At 36.8% G+C, this 19,244-nt stretch overlaps 1 long non-coding RNA gene across 2 annotated transcripts in view; it reads left to right on the forward strand.

Annotated features, from left to right (window-relative positions):
* Positions 1 to 3,548: 3,548 nt before the first annotated feature.
* The window catches only part of LOC101750813, a 29,391-nt gene continuing 13,695 nt past the window's right edge, over positions 3,549 to 19,244 (forward strand). For both annotated transcript variants that reach the window (XR_005849633.1, XR_005849632.1), the window contains exons 1-2: positions 3,549 to 3,599; positions 18,161 to 18,239. This is a non-coding gene — a long non-coding RNA (uncharacterized LOC101750813). The remainder of the gene's footprint in view (positions 3,600 to 18,160; positions 18,240 to 19,244) is intronic.

Here is a 19,244-nt window from a genome sequence, read left to right on the forward strand (position 1 = left end):
GGCTGTGGTGGGAGATTCCTTTCTCAGAAGATCGGAGGGCCTCATATGCAGACCGGACCTGAGCCGTCGGGAAGTGTGCTGCCTTCCTGGGGCCCGCGTCAGGGACATAACCAGGAAACTCCCAAAGCTGGTTAGGTCCACGGATTATTTTCCATTACTCATAGTTCAGGTGGGCAGTGATGAAATTCCTCAGAGAAGCCTACGAACTATGAAGAGAAAATTCAGGGGTTTGGGGCGCTTAGTTCAAGGAGTCGGAGCTCAAGTGATCTTTTGCTCTATATCTTCAATGGCAGTGAGGGACACAGAGCGGGCATGGAAAGCACAAGTGATAATTGGCTCAGAGGCTGGTGTTGAGCCAGAAACTTTGGGTTCTTTGATCATGGGACAGTTTACTTGGCCCCTGGCCTGTTGTCTGTGCGTGGAACCCACCTATCTCAGAGGGAACAACGAATCCTATCGCAGGAGCTAGTGGGGCTTATAGAAAGAGCTTTAAACTAGCTCTGATGGGGGAAGGGGACAGAATAGGGTTCACCAGAGATGAGCCTAGGGGTACGATGCTTGAGCTGGGGGTGAGGCAGATGACTCGACTGAAGTGCATCTACACCAATGCACACAGCATGGGCAACAAGCAGGAGGGGTTGGAAGCGATTGTGTGTCAGGCTAACTATGACCTAGTTGCTATGATTGAAACGTCGTGGGACCACTCCCATGACTGGAGTGCTGTGATGGATGGCTACAAGATCTTCAGAAGGGATAGACGAGGAAGGAAGGGTGGTGGTGTGGCCCTTGATAGTAAAGGCTGTTTTGATGTTGAAGAGCTTGGGGTTGGGGATGATAAAGTTGAGTGTCTGTGGGTAAGGATCAGGAGGAAGGCCTGTAGGGGTGACATTTTGGTGGGGGTCTGTTATAGACCGCCTAACCAGGATGAAAAGATGGACGAGGCATTCTGTGAGCAGCTTGCGAAAGTTGCATGATTGCCAGCACTTGTTCTTGTGGGAGGCTTCAACTTCCCTACTGTATGTTGGAAATATAATACAGTGCAGAGGAAGCAGCCCAAGAGGTTTCTAGAGTGCATGGAAGATAGCTTCCTTACACAGCTGGTATGAGAGTCTACCAGGGGTAGTGCCCTGCTAGACCTGCTCTTCAGTGGTGGGAAATGTGAAGGCTGGGGACTGTCTTGGGCCGAGCAACCATGAAATCTCTATTCTTGGAGATGTCAGAAGGGTGACTAGCAAAACTGCAATCTTGAACTTCCACAGGGCGGACTTTGACCTGTTCAGGATGCTTGTAGCACGGATACTTTGGGAGTCGCTCCTTAAGGGTAAAGGGGTCCAGGAAGCCTGGATGCTCCTCCAGATGGAAATCTTAAGGCTGCTCCTGAATGCTGAAAGGAGAGCCATAGGGGAAGAAGACTGGTGTGGATGAACCGTGAACTATTGTTGAGACTCCAGAAGAAGAAGAGAGTCTATGTCTACTCTGGAAGAAGGGACAGGCTACTTGGGGAGATGACAAGGAAGTTGCTAAGGTACGTGGGGAGGAAGTTAGGAAGGCAAAAGCCCCACTTGAACTCAGATTGGCCACTGCAGTAAAGGAGAGTAAGAAATCCTTTTACAAATATATCAGTGGTAAGAGAAGAACCAATGAGAATTTCCATCCTCTACTTGATGCAGTGGGGAATGTGGCCACTGAGGATAAGGAGAAGGCTGAGGTCCTCAACGCCTTCTTTACATCTGCCTTTAATAGTCAGATCTGTTATCCTCAGGGCACTTTACACCCTGATCTGGAAGTGTGGGATGCTACGCAGAATACAGCCCCGGTGATTCAGGTGGAGACAGAGAGCTTCTCCTCCCTCTGGACTGTTACAAGTCCATGGGACTGGATGGGCTCCACCCAAGGGTGCTGAGGGAGCTGGTGGGGGTGATTGCTGAGCCGCTCTCTGCCATCTATCAGTCCTCCTGGTTACCTGGAGAGGTCCCAGAGGACTGGAGGCTTGTCGATGTGACTCCCATCTACAGGAAGGGCCATAAGGAGGATCCGGGGAACTACAGGCCTGTCAGCCTGACCTCAGTACCAGGAAAAGTTATGGAGCAAATCATCTTGGGTGAGATCGCATGACGTGTGTGGCATCCAGGGGATCGGGCCCAGCCAGCACCAGTTCATGAAAGGCAGGTTGTGCTTGACCAACCTCATCTCCTTCTATGACTGGGTGACCAGACTGGTAGACGAGGGAAAGGCTGTTGATATAGTTTACCTAGACTTCAGCAAAGCCTTTGACATGATTTCTCACAGTATTCTCCTGGGGAAACTGGCTGCCTGTGGCCTGGACAAGTATACACTTCTTTGGGTAAGGAACTGGCTAGAGGGCTGTGCCTAATGGGTAGTGGTTAATGGAGTTAAGTCCAGCTGGTGACCGGTCATGAGTGGTGTTCTGGGGTCGATACTGTGGCCCATCTTGTTTAATATTTTTATTGATGACCTAGATGAAGGGATTGAGTGTACCCTCTGTAAGTTTGCAGATGACACCAAGTTGGGAGGTAGTGTTGGTAGGGAGGGGTAGGGAGGCCCTTCAGAGGGGTCTAGATAAGCTGGATCACTAGGCTGAGGTGAATGGGATGATGTTCAACAAGGCCAAGTGCCGCATCCTGCACTTTGGCCACAGTAACCTCATGCAGCGCTATAGGTTTGGGGATGAGTGGCTGGACGACTGTGAAGAGGAAAGGGGCCTGGGGGTGTTGGTTGATGCTCAGCTGAACATGAGCTGACAGTGTGCCCAGGTGGCCAAGAGGGCCAATGGAATCCTGGCCTGCATTAGAAATAGTGTGGCCAGCAGGAGCAGCGAGGTAATCATCCCCCTGTACTCAGCACTGGTGAGGCTGCACCTTGAGTATTGTGTTCAGTTTTAGGCCCCTCACTACAAGAAAGACATTGAGTCCCTGGAACATGTCCAGAGAAAGGCAACGAAACTGGTAAGGTGTCTGGAGCACAAGTCTTATGAGGAGCGGCTGAGGGAGCTGGGATTGTTCAGTCTGGAGAAGAGGAGGCTCAGAGGAGACCTCATTGTACTCTACAACTTCGTGAAGGGAGGTTGTGATGAGAAGGAGTTTGGCCTCCCAGGCAACCAACAGGACCTGAGGAAATGGCCACAAGTTGTACCAGGGGAGGTTTAGGTTAGACATAAGGAAAAACTTTTTCTCTCAGAGAGTAGTCCGGCACTGGAATGTCCTGCCCAGGGAGGTGATGGAATCAGTCCCTGGCAGTATTCAAGAGGCATCTGGATGAGGAACTACGAGATATGGTTTAGTGGCTTGTGGTAACTGTCATGGTTTTATGATTTTTGGTTATCAGTATTCCACATCACAACATCATGCAGTGTACTGGGAGTTAAGGAGCAAATGCTTTAGTTCCGGGTACCTGTCTGGAAGAGAAGAAGAACTACGTTCCCCAAGAGCCTTTTCGAGTACTGTTATCATTCCTGCTCAAGGGAACAGATATAAGGGCGCAGGTCATCTGACTTGTTTCCTCTTCTCGTCTCGCTGTTTTCCCTGTCGGATCGGCTCGCTACTGCTGCGCCCGACTGCACGCAAGGCTTCAGTATTAGCGTAAGGCCTTTGGCTCTCGGACAATCTTTCTCTCAATTATTGTTGATTTATATTGTATTATAGTGTGTTATCTTACATTCCGATACTATATTTAGTAAATTAGTTTGTTTCTCCTCAGATCGTTGCCGCTGTTTTTGATTGTTTTGGGGTCCCCTGTTTCCCTTCCTGGAGGTGCGGATTTTGTGAAATCCCTCCGCCCCACTAGTCACGGAACCGGGCCAGACCAGCCCTTAAACCGTTGACAGTAACAAGGGAGGACAGTTGGACTAGATGATCTTATAGGTTCTTTCCAACCTTGAGATTCTATGATTCTTTGGTTTAAAGTATGAACAGAATCCTATCTTTCCTGTCATTTGAAGAAGCTCTAATTCATTATTATTAAGGCAGTAGCAGTTTATGAAAACCATTTCAAGGAAATTTTAGAAAAGCCAAAGAAAATCAAACCCCTTTCAGCAGTAGTGTTATTGTTTTCTTCTTAATTCAGCAGATTTTTTTTTGAAGGATGTTTATCTAATGTGTGCTAAGTTTAGATTAAAATGAGTTCTTCAAACCTAGATATTCAAACAAGACTTGAGACTGAGGAAGAGCATGTTACAAACTTAATTTTGCTTTGATGTTACTATGAAACTTTAAGAATATAGCTTGCAATGTGTAATTGCTCTCTTCTGTATTTTGAGAAAATTAGTATGAATAGAGTTAGGAAAAATTATTTGAAATTGTTTTGAAAGGACTAATTTTTTGCTCAAAAGCAGCAACATTGGCAAAAGTTGGACTTCAGGTAATTTTTATATCACATAGTCTAGTAGAGAACATAAATACTTCATTTTACTATATTTCAATAAAGATAATGAGAAAAAAATACAACTATACAGCAGTGATTCAAAGTGATGATTTTGATTTATGCTGGTGTTTGTGCCAAATTATCATAGACCTAATGGCAGAGGTAGTTCATATGGTCAGTGAGCTTGTGCTTCTTCTCATACCAGATGCCAGTTCTAGCTGCTTAAAAGGAAGTAGCAGTTGTTGAGAACAGGATAAAGTATTTATTGTAAGCCTCTATGACCAGCAGATATTATCTACATTTATGGCCATTAGGGTGCTCTGCTAACAACATCTGCCTTTTTCCAAGACTGATATATTCTATATGCAGATAGTGCAGGGATCACAGCTGAGGTACTATTATGTGGACAAGCAGGCTGCGTTAACTGTATTCACTCATTATGTTTGGGTTCTGAATAACACCTGCCAGAGTTAGGCAGGAACTTCTGAGAAGTACTTTGCTACAGCAGAAACAGAAAAATATATTTGACTGTGTGTCAGGATGAAACTGCGACACTTTTCACTCACTTAATTTATATTAATAAAAAAAATGTAATAAATTAATTTGAAATACTATGTAGGTTGCTCCAAAAGTAATACCTCCTATTTATTTCCATTGAAACTATAGCAGATACAAAGAATACAATAACACTAGTTGATTGATAGAGCAAATTCTCAGCTACAAAACACTACTTTTTGATATAGTCACCACCATTACCTATGAATTTTCACCAGTGATGAACAAGAGCCTGCATGCTCTGCTTACAGAAATCTTCCATAGAGGAGGTGACACACTGTTGCTGTCATCACTTCTGAAATGCACAAGTCACCCCTGACTGTGCTCACATCCTCTGTTTGGACTCCAGAAATGTTCAGCAAGCATCAGTGAATGTCAGTGGATTACATTTTTTCCTCATGAAGGAATTCAGTGACATCTTTGCTTCATACACATTTTCAGGTCAGACTCCATTCTGTCAGACTACTCCTCCACTGCCAACTGTTACATGGCAACAAACTGTAATGAAATATTGGTGGGAAGTTTTAACCTCTACTGTCATGGCACCAACATCTACCTTCGACATCATGGGCCAACATAACAAAGTAGGAAGCATTACTTGCAGAGTAACCCTCTTATTTTGAGGAATTAAATTAGCTTTTGGAAGGATTTTTGCCACTTGCTCTAGCAAATAAAGTTTGACAAATAATAAATCTGTTTCTTTAGACTTTAGACATTGTCTCATACTAAATCTGCCAGAAAATTAAGTTGTCTTGTTGAGATGGTACCAGTAATATTTCAAAATACTTTCTGCAGGTTTATGCAACAACACTAGTGGTCTTTTTTTTTCCATTCCGAATAATAAAAGAAAAGTAATGTTTTCTCTTGTGTATCACTTAATAGACAGATATCTGCTCATACATAAAAGTTGGGGAAAAATTTATCCAAGGAGATAAACAGAGATGAGGATTTTGTTTTAGGAAATATAAACAATACCCTTGAAACAAATTAACTTCAATTCCAAATAATTCTCCTAAATAAGAGAGTCAAAATCTTGAGTTAATAGAGGACATAAACAAATTTAAGAGTTGAGAACAGAAAATTATGATACATTCATCCTCTTCCAAAAGGACAATAATCTTCTGTCTGATTTGTTTGTGAAAAATACAGGATGCATGTTCTTCTTCTAAAGAAATCTTATTTAATGTATCTCTCTTTTAATGACCTATATTACTTGCAGGACATATTTAACATGTTTATTATGAGTTATCTTAAAGGTAACAAAATAAACTTCTGGGGATAATTTAAAATGATGATTTCCCTCTGATTCACCCTGTTTTATTAAGGCAACAGCTTAGAACATGTCTATTTCACTAAAAAGGAAACTTCTTAAGAGAAATACTTTATTGTTTCATCTCAAATGTAGCTTTTCTTTTTGGTTTGATGAGGAAGAAACTGAAAATACATTAGCATCTCTTTTTTAAAAATATATAAATTATCTTAGCTACTTGAAATTATTTGGAGGTTTGAATGCATAAAACAAGAATGGAAATTCCACAGTGCAAATAGAACATGCTTTTCAAATGTGTACTTTCAAAATCTTTGAGACAAATGCATCCCTGGTGCAAATCACTTTCAGTAGCATTACACCAGTGAAGAATTCAGATTTTCTTTTCTGTGCCAGTGACCTGCAGGTAATATCAGTCTTTTTGCCATGTTACTTTCAATTTTGTTCTCCCTGTGTTAACAGAATTAGTTACAATTTATGATAGGAAATCATAAGACAGCTTTTTTTTTTTTTTTTTTCTTTTTTTTTTTTCAGTAGCTTCAGGAGTGGATGCAGTCTGAGTGAACCGATTGCACCATTTATTTATTATTTTTTTCTCAACGTAGATGGAACAGGTGTAGAGGAATTAATGAAGCAACCGCAAAATTGCAAGGGTCATTGGTGTGCAGAATGCTATAAATTAGCTGGTTCTTACGGGAAATTACCTTCTACCTTTAAGGTGTTACCATTTATAAATTCTTGTTTAACTTCTGAAAAATAACAGTTTGAAAGGCCAGAAAATAAAATCTTGAAATCCCATCATCTACAAAATTTTCAGGAAAAAAAAAAAAAAAAAGTAAGGCTGAAAGAACTTGTAACATAGTCATAAACATTCAATGAAAGCTATTTAACCCTAAATTTCTTTTTACATTTGAAAAGTTGTCTGAACTAGACATACTAAAATTAATTTTGGAAAAAAGTGGTTAAATCTGTAAAAACTGTGGATCAGTTTTATATCTGAAGTATGTAAGTCAACCAAATCATAGTACTTTTTGTAAGATTTCTTTTTACTTTCTTTAAAATGGTAGCTATTAAGATTTGTATCGTGTTTGTAATGCAGTTACTGTTGACAGTACAGAAGCATTACTCTTCTTCCTAGAGTTTCTGTTGAGGAAGTTTTAGCACAAATTCAGAAATCTTATTAATCTCTTTACCATGGTGCTTTGTACTACTCTCCTTTGTGTCCTTGAAGTATTTAGGTTTTTCTAGCATAACATTCAAATTCTCTGCTGTGTTCATACTCCTGACTCTTTGCCTTCAACAGATTTCATTGACAAGTTGCTTCCTTTTCCCTTGTCAATAAAATCAATTATATGCTCTAAGCCCAATCACCAGTTGACAGATTTATAAAACCCACGGTTCTATCCCATTTATTCCCATTTCCTGTTTGTGCCTAAAATATTATATATCTAAGACATACTCTTTTAGAACATTATCTAGAGCCATGAGCACTATCATGACATTTCAGGGTAGGCTGCAATAGATAGCAAATACGCTATTATTAAACAGAGCAAACAGCACATAAATATCCTACATCAACTCGAGGAAGGGGATCCAGATATTAACTGTCATTTGATGTTCCGTATTTCTGTTTAGAGCAGGGTCAATATAATAGTATCCTGAGGTGTCGAGCTATGAAGTCTGAATTTTTATATATATTTTAATCTAATACATGGAATGTACATAGCTTAATATTAACTAGCTTGCAGATGTGTATATATATGTATATATATACAAATTTATAATCCTTTTAAAGTGTACTGAATACAGCTTTATTTATTCTGTGTGAATTCTCTGATGAGTGGATACCTTTTTCAGTTTATCTTGTTCTCTCCATTCTCATATGTTCTGTTCAAAATTATAAATAAGTCAGAGTCATACTACGTATCACATAACTTTACCAATAAAGATGACATTTTCCATTATGTTAAAATGTAACTGAATGACTTACTGAGATTTTTCACTCTGACATAGCAATAAATATAGTGAAAGTAAATAACATGGTCTTCTGTGAATATTATTAAGTTAATTATGATCTCAATATGTTCAATTTAGTGAAAAGTCATCATTTTTTGCAGGAGGTTAGACACATAATCGAAGAAATGAGGTACTTACCTGAGCAATTCTTCTGGATCTGGCCTGTATTGTATTTTAGTTAATTAGATCACTGTGTTTGTGGAATGGATCAGATGATCGTATGATTTGGAATATCTTATAAATTTTCACATCCCCAGCACACTAAAAAAATCAATCTTATTTTTCCTTCATGCAGTGGAGGCTTCGAGTTGGATATTTAATCAAATATTCTGTATTTTCACCTATCATTTGATTTGCCTTGAGATATCACAGTGTAAGGATATTTCTATTTTCCAAAAATTAGCCCTTCATAATGGATGATAGAATATGAAGGTCTTCCAAAATGCAGAGCATTAATGGGCATCTATAGTGATCAGGATGACATTTTCCATATTTGGCAGTACCTCACTGTCTGCTTTAGTGGACTGGTTGTTCAGAGAAGAATCAAAGATGTTTAATTTATATATTGTATTGAAGAAAAATGTGAAGTAAAAAGTAGTAATTCTAAGTACATAACTAATATTAAGGGAAATGGTGGTTTTCAGCTGGTGTATTGAACAGATTACAGAATGGCAGAATCTTAGGGGTTTAAAGGATTCTCTGGAGATCATCTGGTCTGACTCCTCTGATAAAGCAGATTCTCTATAGTCGGTTGCATTTTACTGCCCATTTTACTGTCAGAATTCAGATTCAGAGATTCTGAACACTGAGAAATTGCAAGTAAAGCAGTTATATACTTTATGGACATTCTCTAACTTGAACCTTGAAGAATTAACATGTCATGAATTTCCACAATGCATTTCTAACAGCCTAACAAACAGGAAGCTTCTCAAATAGCACTAAGTATAGGATGTAACAGCTGCTGAATATTTCTTCTTCCTGTTCTTCTCTTTAAGAATTTAAATATACTATCTTGAATGAGGTTGCTCCCAGAGTTGAAATGTGACCTTAGCAAGCTGTACAAACATTGCAGCAAAATATTGAAGTCTTCAGAGAACAAATGCATATACATATTTATTTATTTATTTATTTATTTTTGAGAAGGGAGTTCCAAAATGACTCTGTGTGCACTTGATGTCACAGGTGTATATACCACATCTGTAGCATGCTTTTATTGGTTTGTTGTAAAGGAATGAGAAGCAATATTTGTTTTTCTTCTTTACTGTGATATGTTGTATTCTTGTTTCAGTTTCCATTCCATTTCTTCAAAGACAGTAATCTCATTATTCCTTTTCAAATATCTAGATTTTTAGTGTGGGTAGAAAATGTTTCTTATCAGAGCAAACAAGACTGAAAGATGTGTATATAATCAGTTAAAACATACTTGACTTAAAAATATGGGAGATTTTTCATAGCTTTTAATAAGAGATTTACATCTTGTTTAGAGTTGTAGTTTTACTATATCAATTTTAATGCTGATCACATTGCACTTGCAATAAAATGAAACTGTAAATATAATACCTATATAAACTGTTCTGCAGGAATGCCTTGCTAAGAAGCGATTATTTACGCTGAGACCATTCTTTCGTTCAGCAAGCAAAAACCACCAAATAAAATCTACTTACTCTGCTCGTCTTGAATTTTAAAAATGACATTTGTTGATGTACAGCAATTAATCCCTAAACAATGCCTATTTCTTCTGGATTCACTCATAATAGATACTTGATAGTAAAAGTATCACATATTCTGTTCTGTATTGCCTAGTTTAGTTGAGGGTAGTTTCCAAGAAAGAGAGTTTGATTGGCACCATTTATTCCAGTTCTGTTAGCAAAACACAGAGAAACAGATACTGTTAAGTGTCATTACAATAATCAAACTTTGCCTTTGAAGAAGGTAGTTTTTAAGTTGCATCACTTTGTCTGTAAATCTAAAGAGTTTTGAAGCTGTTTTGGGATCAGTGACTAACAGGGCAGAAAATGAAAATGCAGAGCAGGAACATATAAGCCTCATGTGTTCCTTATCTTTGAGAGATACACAGCATGTCAGTGATGCCAAGAAACTCAGCAGCTGTTAATTGTGCATGTGCTATGGATAAATTGTGAGATGTTCTCAGTAAAAAAGAATATAATCACAAGAGTATAATCAGCAATCAAAATGCCAGGAGATGTATTTGGTCTGTTTAGATAGAGCACAAATGTTAGTTCAGTTGAGAAGTTATTTTTCCTTATTGTTTTTAGTAACAAAATATGCATCTAAAATATGCAATATTTACCTGTTTCCTTAAACTCCACTACACTGTATGTTGCTGCAGATAAGTGTAACTATATTTGTCATTTTTTTTGAGAACTTACTGAAAGTAAGTTTTAACTAGAAATGATATTTAACATCAGGCAAAATAGAAAACTTCAAGTAACAACTAGACTGGTATCTAGAGGACGTTTAGAATGTGGCTACATCTATATTAGTATAGTAGTTCAGATCAAGAGGGGGCTTTTGAGCTAAATAACCTTGTCATCCATTAACTCTATTTTTGGCACAACCAATGTAATTATCTTAGAACAAGTGAAATGGATTCCTTTCAAACAGAATTGAACAGAAACGTGCACTCCAAAAGAGCACCTGGTATCCTCCTGGACATTCAGATTACAGTCCAAGAGACAGTCCAAATTCTGTCAAGATTTATAACACGTGTATTGTAGGTGTTAGTTCCTCAGGTTCAATTTCTTCTTCTGCAGAAAAAAAAAAGATCCTATTGCACTACATAGCCTAATATTGATAATGTAGCTTATTGTCTGCTTCTTGATATTGATGTAGTGTTTTAAAACTGTACAAAAGAGTGATAGGGTTCTGTGATGTTACAGAAAAGCACATTTAGTTCATACTTTTAAAATAATGGGAGAAGGGAACAGGCAATTATTTTTCAGCAATGTAACTCTTTTGGAAATAGAAACAACCAAACTTTTTTTAAGCATTTAGGAGATGAGAAGGTGAATAACAGATGTTTTAGATTCCTTAGGAAGAAGCTATATCATATCATCTTATCTGTTCACACTCATAGCAGGAAGCTATGAAAAACGTATTTTTAAGGATTTTATCTCATCACAAATTTTGATAAGGAAAATGAAAAGAACAACATTAAACTGTTATTAAGTGTCTGCATAACTACTTAGAAAGCTAACACTACAGATAATGTTATCTATGCATCTTTTGTTACCTTAAATAGTGTGGAAAACTTGGGGTAGAGAGGCCAAGATAAACCACATCTAGAGGGACAAATAAGTATCGGCTGATCATTTGAAACATTCAGAATTTAATAACGCAGCATTTGAAAATTATTTATTCCGTATCCTGGATGATGAACCTAAAAACAGACAAATTTTATTCTAGTTTCTTCAAATACATTGCTTTTCCTTAAGAGATTTAGTATACCAAGTTATTAAGGTGATATAAACATTAAGCATAATGTTTTGGTTTTACTGTCAGTTGATTTTGAGTGTGTTTTCCTTCAGCTCCCCACAACTTGAAAAAAAAGTTCAACTGAGCATTTCTTTTTCTAGTTAATAAGTATAGCACTGGTTTTAGGCTATGCATTCAGAAGCATCCATAGTCCAAACATTGAAGCTATTTAAAAATAGGGTGCACCAACTGCAGTAATAAGCCTTTCGCTGTGCCAAAAGAGAGAGTATACTCCCTAGAAGACTTAAATTAGCATCTTAATCTGGAGAGTACTCTATCAATGTCCCTGGAAGTGTTTAATGACAGGCTGGATGGGACCCTGGGCAATCTGATCTACTGCTTGATGTAGCAGTTGGCACCCCTGCCTGTGGCAGGTGATTGGAACTTAATCATTGTTAAGATCTCTTCCAATGCAAGCCGTTCTATGATTCTATGACACTGCCAAATTATATACATGGCATCTGTGAGGCTCTTTGAGAATGTCTCAGATTTTCCACTACAGTCTTATGATTCTACTTTCAGATCAATACAGATGTAGACACACTTTTCTTTAAATGTTATCATAGATATGAAAAGGAAAGACCTAGACACTGAGTACTCTTCTCCTATGCATGATGGCCAAAACTTGGTTCTACCCTTAGAGGTTTCGTGTAGCTTTCTCTTGCTTCTGAGAAAAGTTTCTGAACTTAAAAATAGTATTGCTTTTCCAGAGCCTCTGAGATGTACATAATTTAATTTCCTATATATCTTTTCTATAACTACAGATAGCCCTCTCCGTTTAGATTAAAATATTTTCCACCTACCAGCTGTGCATATTCAACTTTAAAATCTGAAAGTTAAACCAGGAGTTTGTCTGAACCCTTCTTTGTTTCTGGCTCAAAGCTTGCATTTATCACATTTCTTGTGATAAGACTTTGACTTATCTAGTAGATGAAAGCTGGGTGTTGCCGTGTGGCAGCTGTCATCACTTTGTGGACAGCTTTACACTTGAAAGCATTTCTTTGGAGCTGTTTGCCTCTGGAAGAGAGTGCTCAGGACTGTTTACCAGCGGAAGACCTGGCCTGTGACCAAATACCTCCAGCTTGGTATGGGAGATTGGAGGATGATACCATCATATCCCGTGAAAAACAGGATGCAGGTGGGCACCTCCCTGCTCCCCTTTATCTGCTGGCAAGGCCTGGAAGATGGAAACAAAGAAGTTTCTGTTGAGACACCGAAGCCCAAAGGTGCCACTCCAAAGAGAGCTGACTCAACACTTTGGATTTGAGCTGTCACTCCAAAGAGAGCTGACTCGACCACTTTTGGACTTATAAGTTTGCACAGTCATCATTGTCATCATCGTCAACTGAACAACAACCCCTGATGACCCATCACTATGGAAGATCAACATCTGCACTACAAGCAGCACTGGACTCATAGTGTTGACTGTCTCTCTTGCTTTCTACAAAGGCTCCTTGCTTTTATTTCCTATCTCATTTCAATCACCTGCCTTCCCTTCCCCATCTCCTTAAGCAACTAGGATTTGTAATAGTCTGGTCAGGCTAATATTTGACCCATTGTATCTTAATCTTGCCTGTGGGTATACATATATCAAAAGAACCTCCTCTCCCTCCTGTAAATTGGAGTGAGACAGAATTTTCTTAAACAAAATACTACCAAGATGGTAAGATTCAGTGAAAGATGTCAACAATTTACGGGCTGGTTCAGCCCAGGAGGTCAATTTATGGCCTCATTTATTCCTGTATGATAAGATTACCTTAAATTATCTACTCATAATACCTGTACCTGTTTCCTTGGTGAGATTTCATAGGAGCGCTCAATTAGAAACTTATACAAAAACTTGGTTGAGAAAGCACAAGATGTGATATGATCTAGAATTCTGCTTGTAAAGAAAGCAGATGGAAGTACGAATATATTTAAAGAGCAGTGAGTTGAATAAGCCCTCAGTTGTTCATAATATGTACTCTCTAGAATGCTGTCAGAACATTGTTCAATTTCTGAATCAAGAGCTGAAGTTCTGAATCAAGTTCAGAATCAAGTATAAATCTGCCTCATTGGAATAAATGTTCCCTTCAACTTTGGACATATTATATTTTTCTCATCTGTGATTCATCTCTGAAGTAGGTGAAGCCAAAAGCCTGAGTAAAGCTGTCAGGTCACAAATAATAATATGGATTTTGTAAATATCTATTGTAACCAAGCCAGGTTGTTTGACAGTTGTTAATTTGCTGTTTTGAAAACCTTCTTGAACATCAAGTTCAAATCCGTGCATTTAAATTAATGCTGAAATATAATGCTAAGTTTTCAAAGTAGAAAAAAATTCAATAAATCAAGTAATTAGCTGGTGCCCTATTGGATCATTACCTTAAGATAATTTTCAAGCTACAAGTGCTATTACTAATTTGCACGTAAACATTGTTATGTGAACCGAACTTGAGAATCAAAATAAATATATGGCTTAAGCATATTTTAAGAATCATTGCAATGTGCAAAACGAGTCATCAAGCAATTAACTGAGAATTAAAGAATTAAACATTACATCACTGTAGCTGTCATTACAAATTTATCAAAAATTAACTTCTAAAAATGCCTTATTCATTATTATTCATGTACTATTTCCTTTCTCAATACAATGCTTTTAATAGTATTTACCAATAAATAAATAAATAAATAAATAAATTGAAATGCCGGATCAAGAGTGTCTTATTTAGAGAATGAAACAGATAGGTGCCCATTTTTGAAGGACATTTTCACAACTGTGGTTCAATACTTCTTATTCCCTTTCTCTTTCAAAAACAAAGTAGATCTAGCAAGTAGATCATCCTCCTCAGACTGCAGACTAGAGATACATTTCACAAAACAGAATTCTAAGAGGTTCCTTAACGTTTTACAGACATTAACTATTTATGAAATTATTACAAATCCAATTCTAATAGATTCTAGACTCTAGTGCTTGAGTTGTAATAGGAGTTGAATTTATACAGTGGACAAAGAAATTTTATGAAACTGTGTATACTTAAATATGCAGTTCTGCTTCTCAACCCCTTGAATCAACTTGAAATATCCTCTGCCAATTTTTGATTCACAGGATGAGTTGTCCTCTATAAGCTATTTATATTCTCCCAGTGTTCACATAAATCAGGAGAGGAATGATCCCCTTGCTATAAAAAAAATCTTGATTCTCCAGGACAGCGAGATACAATCACTGTCACTTCAGTGCTAAAGTCTTAACTTCCATGGCAAACAATAAACTGTGCAGCTGGTGATAACAGTCATACAACACATCTTCAGTTTCATTTTTGCCCCTTTTGTTCATTTGCAAGGAGAAAAAAACTCATATTCAAGTACAAAAGTGGTTTTGATCTATTTATAATCTAGAACTTTTGTTCTTGGACTTCAAACTATGATTAAAGTTTCCTATGCTGTTATTTTTTTTTCCTTGGTTTTACAGACACTTTATCAATTTGACACTGTTATAAAGATGAAATTTACTAAAAGCTAATGCTTCAAAAAAGAAAAAAAAAGAAAACACTCACAGAATTCTATGAGGTAGGAACACAGTGGTAAATAGGCTTTCTTATTTTTTAAGAATCTTTTTTTTTTTCTTAAGCTTGTATACAACTTTGCAAAATATAGTTTCGAATATCTGTTCCTCCAAGCCACTCTTGAATATAATGATTCAGTAATATTTAGCATCAAATAAAACTTTGCTCATGCACTGAACTTAATTTCAGTTATTTCTCACTATGATCAAATATCAATATCACTGTACATGAACAGCAAAATCTAAACCAAAAAGTGTAAAGAAGCAAAGCATGTACAGTGATATTGCTCAATATAACATGGAAGTACTGGCAATTGGACTGTTTTGGAATAGGCACAATTTCCTGGTTTAAGATACAAACTGAATTAAAAATCTCTGGTCACCCTAAGTTTCCTAAGCCCCAGAGCTGCCTGTGACTGAAACACAAATATATTGCTAGTTTTATGATCACAATGATATATCTTCCCCTGCACCATTCTGAAAGTGTAACTATGGAAATACAGAATATACTCTATGGTAAAATAGAGATTTGTAGGAGAAAAGCGGTATTCTACTTGAGTGCAAAAGTCTATTTCTCTGCATTTACTTGAGATGAACTGTTTTCTCTCAGATCACAATGTCTTTGCAACAAAACTAGAAAAAAAAATGTAAGAACAAGTCAACTATTTTGATGACATTTTTGTAAAAAAAATCCCCAACAGTAATCATATTTATATGTAGGAATTCATTACTCTCTTAATTTAATCTGCAGTGTTATTTAACTCTGAGTTCCAAAACCTTGTATTTTTATTCAAAATGACTTCATTAAAATAATCTCAAGATACTTTGAATTGTGGTGTAGGAATGAGGCTTTATAAATACTAAATTAACAGAACTACTCTGTATTATAGAAAATCATATGCAAGTAATTATTACTGTTTCTCAATTTGATTTATGAAAAATGAAAGGAGTATTCTTTGGCACATTCTTTATTCTTTAGCTATTTAATACCCAGAATCTGAGCATGTTCTTACACATCTACGATATATAACACAATGAATTTACATACAAAATATCATCAGAATGCCATCAGAAAATATAATCAAAAGAATCAAAGATGAAAGGAATTTAAATATGAATTATGAGGATTAGCCAATTGGAACAAAAGAAATATCTACATAGATCACCCCAAAAGTAATGCCTCCTATTTATTTCCATGAAAACTACTGGGGATACAATGACCACAGTAATGGCAGTTGATAGAGCAAGTTCTCAGCTACAAAACATTATTTTATTTTATTTTATTTTTAGTCATTACCATTAGCAATGAATTTTCACCAGTGATGAACAAGAGCCTGCGTGCTCTGCTCATAGGAATCTTCTCCAGAGGAGGTGACCCACTGTTGCTGTTGTCACTGCTGAAACACACCAGTCACCCCTGACTGTGCTCACATCCTCTGTTTGGACTCCAGAAATGTTCAGCAAGCATCAATGAGTGCCAGTGGGTTCCATTTTTTCCGAATGGAGGAATTCAATGACACACCTTCGCTTCACATGCAGTTCCATGTCAGATGCCAACTGTGACACAGGAACAAACTTGCAATGGAATATTGGTGGGAAGGCTCAGCCTCTACTGTCATACCACCAACTTCTACCCCTTACATTGTGGGCCAACATAATAAAATAGGAGGTATTACTTTCAGAGCATAAATATGATTTGGACTACATTATAGGGGAAAATAAAAGTTAAAAGTATCTATTCGCTATGTAAGCCTACAAAGTGTATGGAAACGCCTGTGGATACTCTGTATGCATGCATTTTCTGAATGTGTTCATCAAAATCATACATAAAAAGTGTTCTCTTAGATTTAGCATGGCAGCTACCTTGCCAAGAAAGTGAAGGGATTTCACCATATTCCTGTTGTCGCTGCCTTTAACATCCCTTATTTCCAACATTGTTTTGTTTTCCGGGAGGTCAAGTTTATTTTGGCTTTCTGTTGCAGGAATCCATAATGGCTTTAGATTATGTTGCATTTAAATTTTAAGTCTCTATAGTTAGTAGTGCTTATTGCCGATGTCTATAACTTTTAATCTTCCTTCTGTTGGGTGAAATTAAAAGTGAAAGAACAGTCAATTAAGGATGTTTCCAGCTTTTGGAAATATGCATCTATACTTTTAGGGAAATGACATTCCTACTGCCTCCAGAGAAATTTTTTATCTGCTCTCTGTTTATCTGTAGAATAACAACGACATGATTTTTAGCCAAAAAAACCCACAATATATATGTATGTAGATAAATACATTTATGTATGTTCCAATACCATGGCAAAGAATATCCAGTTCAACGCCACCCTAAATTCCTAAACACAGTTTTGTTTTTCAGTACAGACATTTAAATAACATTTTCCACTTCAAACTCAGTTTTCCGTAAAATGCATGTGTTCTGATCTTTTGGCTGACTGTTCAGTGGTTTGTGTCATGTTGTGTTGTGTCAGTCAAGGCAAGGTGACTGAAGCAAAGAGATATGACTCATTAACTACTAGAGATTTCAGCAGCAAATATCAAACCCAAATCTCACTGGTTTCTTAAAAAGCCAATTGCTTTTTATTCTTGAAAATAGAGTTTTCCTACCTGTTTTTACAAAGGCAGATTGTTCTCAAATTGTCTTGGCACAGGATACGGATGGCTTTGACTTATTTTTGTTTTGAACGGCTTAACACATCTCTAATTGCATGAAAGCATTACTTAAATGTTTGAATCTGCAACTTTATTTTATTTTGGCATAAAGTACAGTAGAAGCTTTAATAGCTTGTGGTGGAGGAAAAGAAATGAAAACGTAAATGTTCCAATGTTAATAAGAAAAGCTTCTCATCTTAAACTAATTCTTTTTTTTTTTTTTTTTTTTTTTTTTTTTTTTTAACTAGGAACACTATCAGAAGAAACAGAAGAATGTAGCAAGAGGAATGAATCTTAACCATACCATCGAATCTGACTAGCACTATGGTAGTTAAAAATTCCAGAGGAAAAAATTTCTTTAAAATTATTCATTGTTCAGAAAGATGTCAGTGTTATTAGAACCCAGATATTAAAATTTTTAATATAGTGTACAAAAAGTAGTTTGGTTTTTTGATTAATGCTTCCTGAAGACTTGGGAAGAATTAATTCATCAGATTTCTTCTTTTATTATAGACCTGGTAGTATTTTTTTCCAGATAAAGCTAAAATACTTGAAGAGATTCTTTGTCTCACCTACTTTTCAGCACCTTCTGGTGGAAGGACCAGCCTTCAGATATGTACATTCCTATTTGACCCCTGTTAAAGTGATCCAATTCAACTGTCAGTACTTCTAGTGACTATATGTTCTAACATGACTTACTCTGATGGAACTGGGTTATTATGGGCCATAATTATATACACATTCTGACACCTGAGAAGTTAGCAAATTCTGGTTGTTAGACAAGATTTTGCCCCTCTTATCTGTGTTTCTTTGAGATGTTATATCAGTTTACTTTTGTTTACCAGTTAAGAATACAAGCTGCTGTGGGGACAATTCAGTTTATTTTGCAACTGAGAAGTACCTAGTAGTTGTTTGGAGTTCTTCTGCATTTCTGAGATGTGTATAGAATGAATTCATAGTAAATAAAAACAAAATGAAGAAGACCAATCTATGTGAACAACAGTTGCTTTTTTTTCTTCAGGTACTTGGTTTTTTTTTTTTTTTTTTTTTTTTTTTTTTTTTTTTTTTTAATCAGGGTCAATAATAGCTTTTCAAATTATTTCATTATATCTAAAGAGAGTAAGTATTCTCAAACAATCTGTTACTGTAACCAGAAGCTGTGCAAGTGTGTTTGAATTCTACTATTTTTTTTCACTGAAATTGGGATTTATAAGACAAGGTGATTAATTAAATGACTCTGAGTATACAATGCAGGCAAGATTTAAAGAAATTGTAAAAAAAAGTTCAAAGTATGGACAACAATTATTCTTGTTTCAGTATATATTTTTCTGT

Source organism: Gallus gallus, chromosome 1, assembly GCF_016699485.2.
Source record: "Gallus gallus isolate bGalGal1 chromosome 1, bGalGal1.mat.broiler.GRCg7b, whole genome shotgun sequence".
Lineage (NCBI taxonomy): Eukaryota > Metazoa > Chordata > Aves > Galliformes > Phasianidae > Gallus > Gallus gallus.